Source organism: Rhinolophus hipposideros (genome assembly GCF_964194185.1).
Source record: "Rhinolophus hipposideros genome assembly, chromosome: 22".
Lineage (NCBI taxonomy): Eukaryota > Metazoa > Chordata > Mammalia > Chiroptera > Rhinolophidae > Rhinolophus > Rhinolophus hipposideros.
Genome location: NC_138068.1, coordinates 42080142 through 42085227, shown reverse-complemented (window position 1 = coordinate 42085227; position 5086 = coordinate 42080142). Strand labels below are relative to the sequence as shown.

Sequence of the window (5086 nt, the reverse complement as noted above, 5' to 3'; positions counted from 1 at the left end):
TTGGGTTTAGTTTTTTGATCCAATCTGCTACTCTGTGCCTTTTTATTCGTGAGTTCAGTCCATTTACATTTAGGGTGATTATTGATATGTGAGGATTTTCTGTCATTCTATCTCTAGTTTTCTGGTAAGGCTGTGTCTCCATTGTTTCTTTGCCTTTTTGTTGTTCTCTATTATTTCTTTGTGGTGGTATTCTATGATGTTTCCCTCTGTTTCTTCTTTTATTACAGTGTATATTTCAGTTCTGGATGATTTTTGAGTGGTTACCCTTAAGTTTATGTAAAAGACAGTTTGATATTTAGAGTATTCCAGTTTCTTCAGTACACTTACTTTTTCTATTCCCATATTCCAGTTCAGTCCTTTACACTCCCCTGTTTTATGTCTCGGTTGCCACAAGTTTTGCCTGTTGATGGTGTCGAATAGCCTCCTTTAGTATTTATTGTAGTGCAGGTCATATATTAGAAAATTCCCTCAGCTTCTGGATGTCTGGAAAGGTCTTTATTTCTCATTCATATCTAAAGGAGATCTTTGCTGGATATATTATTCTTGGCTCATAATTTCTCTCTTTCAATAGTTTGAATATTTTTTTCCATTCCCTCCTAGCTTGTAGAGTTTCTGCTGAAAAATCTGATGATAATCTAATGGGCTTTCCTTTGTAAGTTACCGTCTTCTTTTCCCTGACTGCCTTGAGGATTCTTTCTTTGTCATTGATTTTAGACAGCTTCAATACAATGTGCCTTGGTGAAGGCCTGTTGGGATTGAGGTAATTAGGTGTTCTATTTGCTTCTTGGATTCGAGGATCCAGTTCTTTCCACAAGTTTGGGAAGTTCTCATCGACTATTTGTTTGAATATACTGTTTGTTCCCTTCTCTCTTTCTTCTTCTGGTATACCCATTATTCTTATATTGCTCTTTTTGATGGAGTCAGATATACGTTTAGAGTTCTTTCATTTCTTTTAAGTCTCAAGTCTATTTCTTCTTCCATCTCTTTTCTTCCATGTCTTTTTCCGTTATCTATCTTTGATGTCACTGATTCTTTCCTCCATCTGGTCAACTCTACTTCCTAAACTGACCATTTCGTTGTTAATTTCTTTATTGAGTTCTTGATCTCCAGAAATTCTATTTGGTTCTTTTTTAAAATTTTAATCACTTTCGTAAAATTCTCCTGTTGTTATTTGATTGTGTTTCCGAGTTCATTAATCTGCCTTTCTGTATTTTCTTGCATCTCGTTGATTTTTTTTCTTTAAAAAAAAAAAATATGGAACGCTTTACAAATTTGCGTGTCATCCTTGTGCAGGGGCCATGCTAATCTTCTCTGTATTGATCCAATTTTGGTATATGTGCTGCCGAAGCAAGCACTCATTGATTTTTTTCAGAACTACAATCTTGAGTTCTCTGTCACTTAAGTCACATATTTCCATATCTTTAACTTCATTTTCTGGAGACTTTTCACTTTCTTTCTGAGCTGTCCTGTTGCCTTGGTTATTCATGGCAATTAGTGATATATTATTTCTCTGCCTAGACATCTAAAGGGGTGGATTCTGCAACAGGTTGATAGGAAGAGGTCTTTCTTTTGTTTTCCAGTACGTGTTGGTAGAATGTTTTATTTTCTCTCTGGCTGCAGCCCTTTTTTCTCTCTCACACTGTAGTGTTATGTTTTCTCTGCACTATTTCAGCTTCTCACACAGTGGGGGGATTCCCTAGAAGGCAGGCTTCTCCTCTGTTAAGAATTCACGTAGGTCATAAGGCGCCGCATCTTTTGGGGGATGCAGAGAACTATTGAAGTTCCAAAGCTCGTCCTGCACCAGATTCAGAGCCTGTGTGTTGCAGCAGTTCTGTGTACTCCTGCAGGGATCCACCCAGATAGGTGGGGACAGGGGCAGGGTGAGTTGTGAGAGGTTGCCCAGAGCAATGGCGGCAACCACCACCACCACGGATCCTGCTTCCACAGCTCCCTCCCCTTAGCTGGAACTAGTTGGGCTGCAAATCTGAGTCTGTGGACCACAGTTCTCAGAACTGCAAATATTCTGTTCTTTTGATCTGACATTGCTGCTGTTCTTCTTCTAGCGCTGGGCAGGTGGGGGTAGGGCGAGCTATGGGTGGGTAGGGAGGGGGCGGATAGTCTCAGTGCCTAATGCTTCCATTCTCTGTGGCAGTGAGTGCTTAAACCACCGTTTTCAGCCTTCTTCCCTCAGTCTTTCTCCGAGGTCTCTGCCATGAGCGTTGAGTTCAGCCATGTTATGTGCTGTCCCCTCAGCCCTGTGGGCCATAATCGGAGCCCTAGTAGTCCGAGTTCTTCCCTCTCCCACATCAGCAGTAGTTTCAGGATGCAGCAAGCTCGGAGCATTGAGCTAGGTCTGCATCCTGCGCCCGCGTGGCTCCGTCTCTGCACTTCTCCCTTCCCTCCTCCCCTGCTCGCGCAATTTTCCCACCTTTAGTTGAATTCAGTAGTGAGCCTCTTTGTCTTGTCTGTCTGCTGTGCAGGGAGTCCTTTGTGGAGTTATAGCTGTTTAATTTGTTGTAAATCCTTGGGAAGATTTCCAGAGGCTCACCTCACGCCGCCATTTTGATGACCTAACAAAGCCACTTTTAAAAAACTCAAGTCACCTTTACAACAGAGTATGTTAAGCTTGAAAATTTCTGTGGTGATAAATGAAACTTGTCTGTTTTACAGAAATGTCAGGATGCAAACTGTGTTCTTGTTTGAACAGTGCTAAATGAGAGGCCACTCTGTGCCTGACAGTGACAAATGGCTTCCAAAGAAAATAAGGCAGTGTCTGCCCATTTCTGCCATCAGCAAACCTGTTTTACCAGCTGTCAAACCTTTGGCTTCTTTGCTGTCTGTCTCAAGTGATCACAGGAAATGATAGTGAATTGCTTAATCTCTTAAAATTTACATAAATTCCTCCATTTCAAATATCCCACATCACCTTAAACTCTTCATGGCAAGAAAAAAATGTTACCTGAAATATAGTTAATAAATAAATGTTGAAGATATTCAAACCAGCTTTTGACAGTTTTTCTGTCCTTGCTGACCACAACTTTTCCCCAGCTGTCTATGGAACTTTAAGAAAGTATATTTAAGCCTCAGTATCTCAAGGTCACCAGAATAAAAAGAAGAAAAAATGATGCTTTATCTCACAAGTGAGAAGATACATACTTAGGTCAAATTCTGTGACTATTTACTGCAAAGGGTGGTCCAAATTCGCTGAGTTAGATATATCTGGAAAACGATGAAAGAATCTAGAAAGTTTTTTTAATACTGTGCAAGGATATATGGAACAGTGTAGATAATAAAGTTTACCAAAATGTTATTTAAGAATGTGGCTGTCCCATCAACAAGAGAATGGATAAATAAATTGTGGCTTATTTTTACATTATAATACTACACAGCAATAGAAAAGAATAATCTACTGGTACCCATAAAACGGATGAACATCACAGACATAATGTTGAGCAAAAAAAAGCCAGACACAAGAGTGGTAGCAGTGTAATTTCATTTATATGAAGTTGAAGAATAGGCAAGCTAACATATGGTGATGGAAGTCAGGGTGGTGGTTAATTCCGGGTGTAGATGGAGATAAACTGGGAAGATGAATGAGTGAACCTTATAGGTTCTTAATCTTGGTGGTGGTTACATGGATGTACACGTTTTTAAAATTTCATCAAGCTGTACACTTCAGATTAGTGTACTAGTACTACATTTTACTGTATCTATGCTAATCTTCAATTTTTTAAATATTTAAAATAAAGAAATAAGAGCTCTCTCAGCACAAACACCGGTGTGGGTCATGGCTACTGCTCCCCTGGTGTCTACATTCACAACCAAGCTGCTCTGGCCTGCACAAAACTGCCACGACCACCATCGTCTCTTCTACCTCTCAGAAGTTTGAAATGAAACTGTTTTCATTTCTGGAAGGAAACATGCCCAGCAGATCAAGCAGGAAGTGTGGCAGGAGGTGGAAGAGTGGGTGGCATCAGACAACAAACAGCCAGACCTGAGCATGGTTCTGGTTGGAGAGAATCCTGCAAATCATTCCTATGTCCTCAACAAAACCAGTGCTGCTGCAGATGTGGGAATCAACAGTGAGAAAATTGTGAAACTAGCTTCAATTGCAGGTGAAGAACTGTTGAATTTTATCAATAAACTATATAATGATGGCAATATAGATGGTCTCCTTGTTCACCTGCCTCTTCCAGAGCATACTGATGAGACAAATCTGTGATACTGTTTCTCCAGACAAGGATATTGATGGCTTTCATGTAATTAATGTAGAGTGAATGTGTTTGGACCAGTATTCCATATTACTGGCTACTCCATGGGGTGTGTGGGAAATAATTAAGCAACCTGGCATTCTAATCCTAAGGAAGAATGTGGTTGTATCTGAAAGGACAAAAAAAGTTAGAATGCCCATTGCAATGTTACTACACACAAATGGGGTGCAGGAATGTCCTGGAGGTGATGCCACTGTTAACATATCTCCTCAATACACTTCCAAAGAGCAGCTGAAGAAACATACAATTCTTGTAGACCCTGTGGCTTCCTCTGCAAGCGTTCCAAATCTGATCACAGCAGATATGATCAAGAAAGGAGCAGTAGTCATTGATATGGGAATAAATAGAATGCAAGATCCTATCACTGCTAAACCCAAGTTGGTTGGAGATGTGGATTTTGAAGGAGTCAGGAAGAAATCTGGTTAGGTCACTCCAGTCCCTGGGGGTAATGGTCCCATGACAGTGGCAATGCTAATTAAGAGTGCCATTATCACTGCAAAAAAGGTTCTGGAACTTGAAGATTGGGAAATACTGAAATCTAAGGAGCTTGGAATGGAAACTAATTAACTGTTGTGTCTTCTGTGTTGTGAACAATAATCCATGCCAGTTCAAGAGGAAAACAGGCCAATAGAAATCCAATGTTTTTTTATTTATTCTACTGAAATGCTTTTAAATGATGCTTTGTGTGGGGACAGAGCCCCAGAAAGCAGTTTCCAGGCTCTCGGCCTCATGTGGAGAGGTGCTGGCTCAGATAGTGGATGGCCGTCAGCTGTGGCTGGTTGGCCATCAGCTGTAGCCATTAAGCCATTGGCCAC

The 5086-nt window shown here is 40.5% G+C and overlaps 1 pseudogene across 1 annotated transcript; it reads left to right on the top strand.

The window, feature by feature from the left end:
• Positions 1-3787: 3787 nt before the first annotated feature.
• On the top strand, positions 3788-4838 carry LOC308491078 (bifunctional methylenetetrahydrofolate dehydrogenase/cyclohydrolase, mitochondrial-like; annotated as a pseudogene). Its single transcript has one exon. The product of its transcript is annotated as a bifunctional methylenetetrahydrofolate dehydrogenase/cyclohydrolase, mitochondrial-like (transcript).
• The last annotated feature ends 248 nt before the right edge of the window (positions 4839-5086 follow it).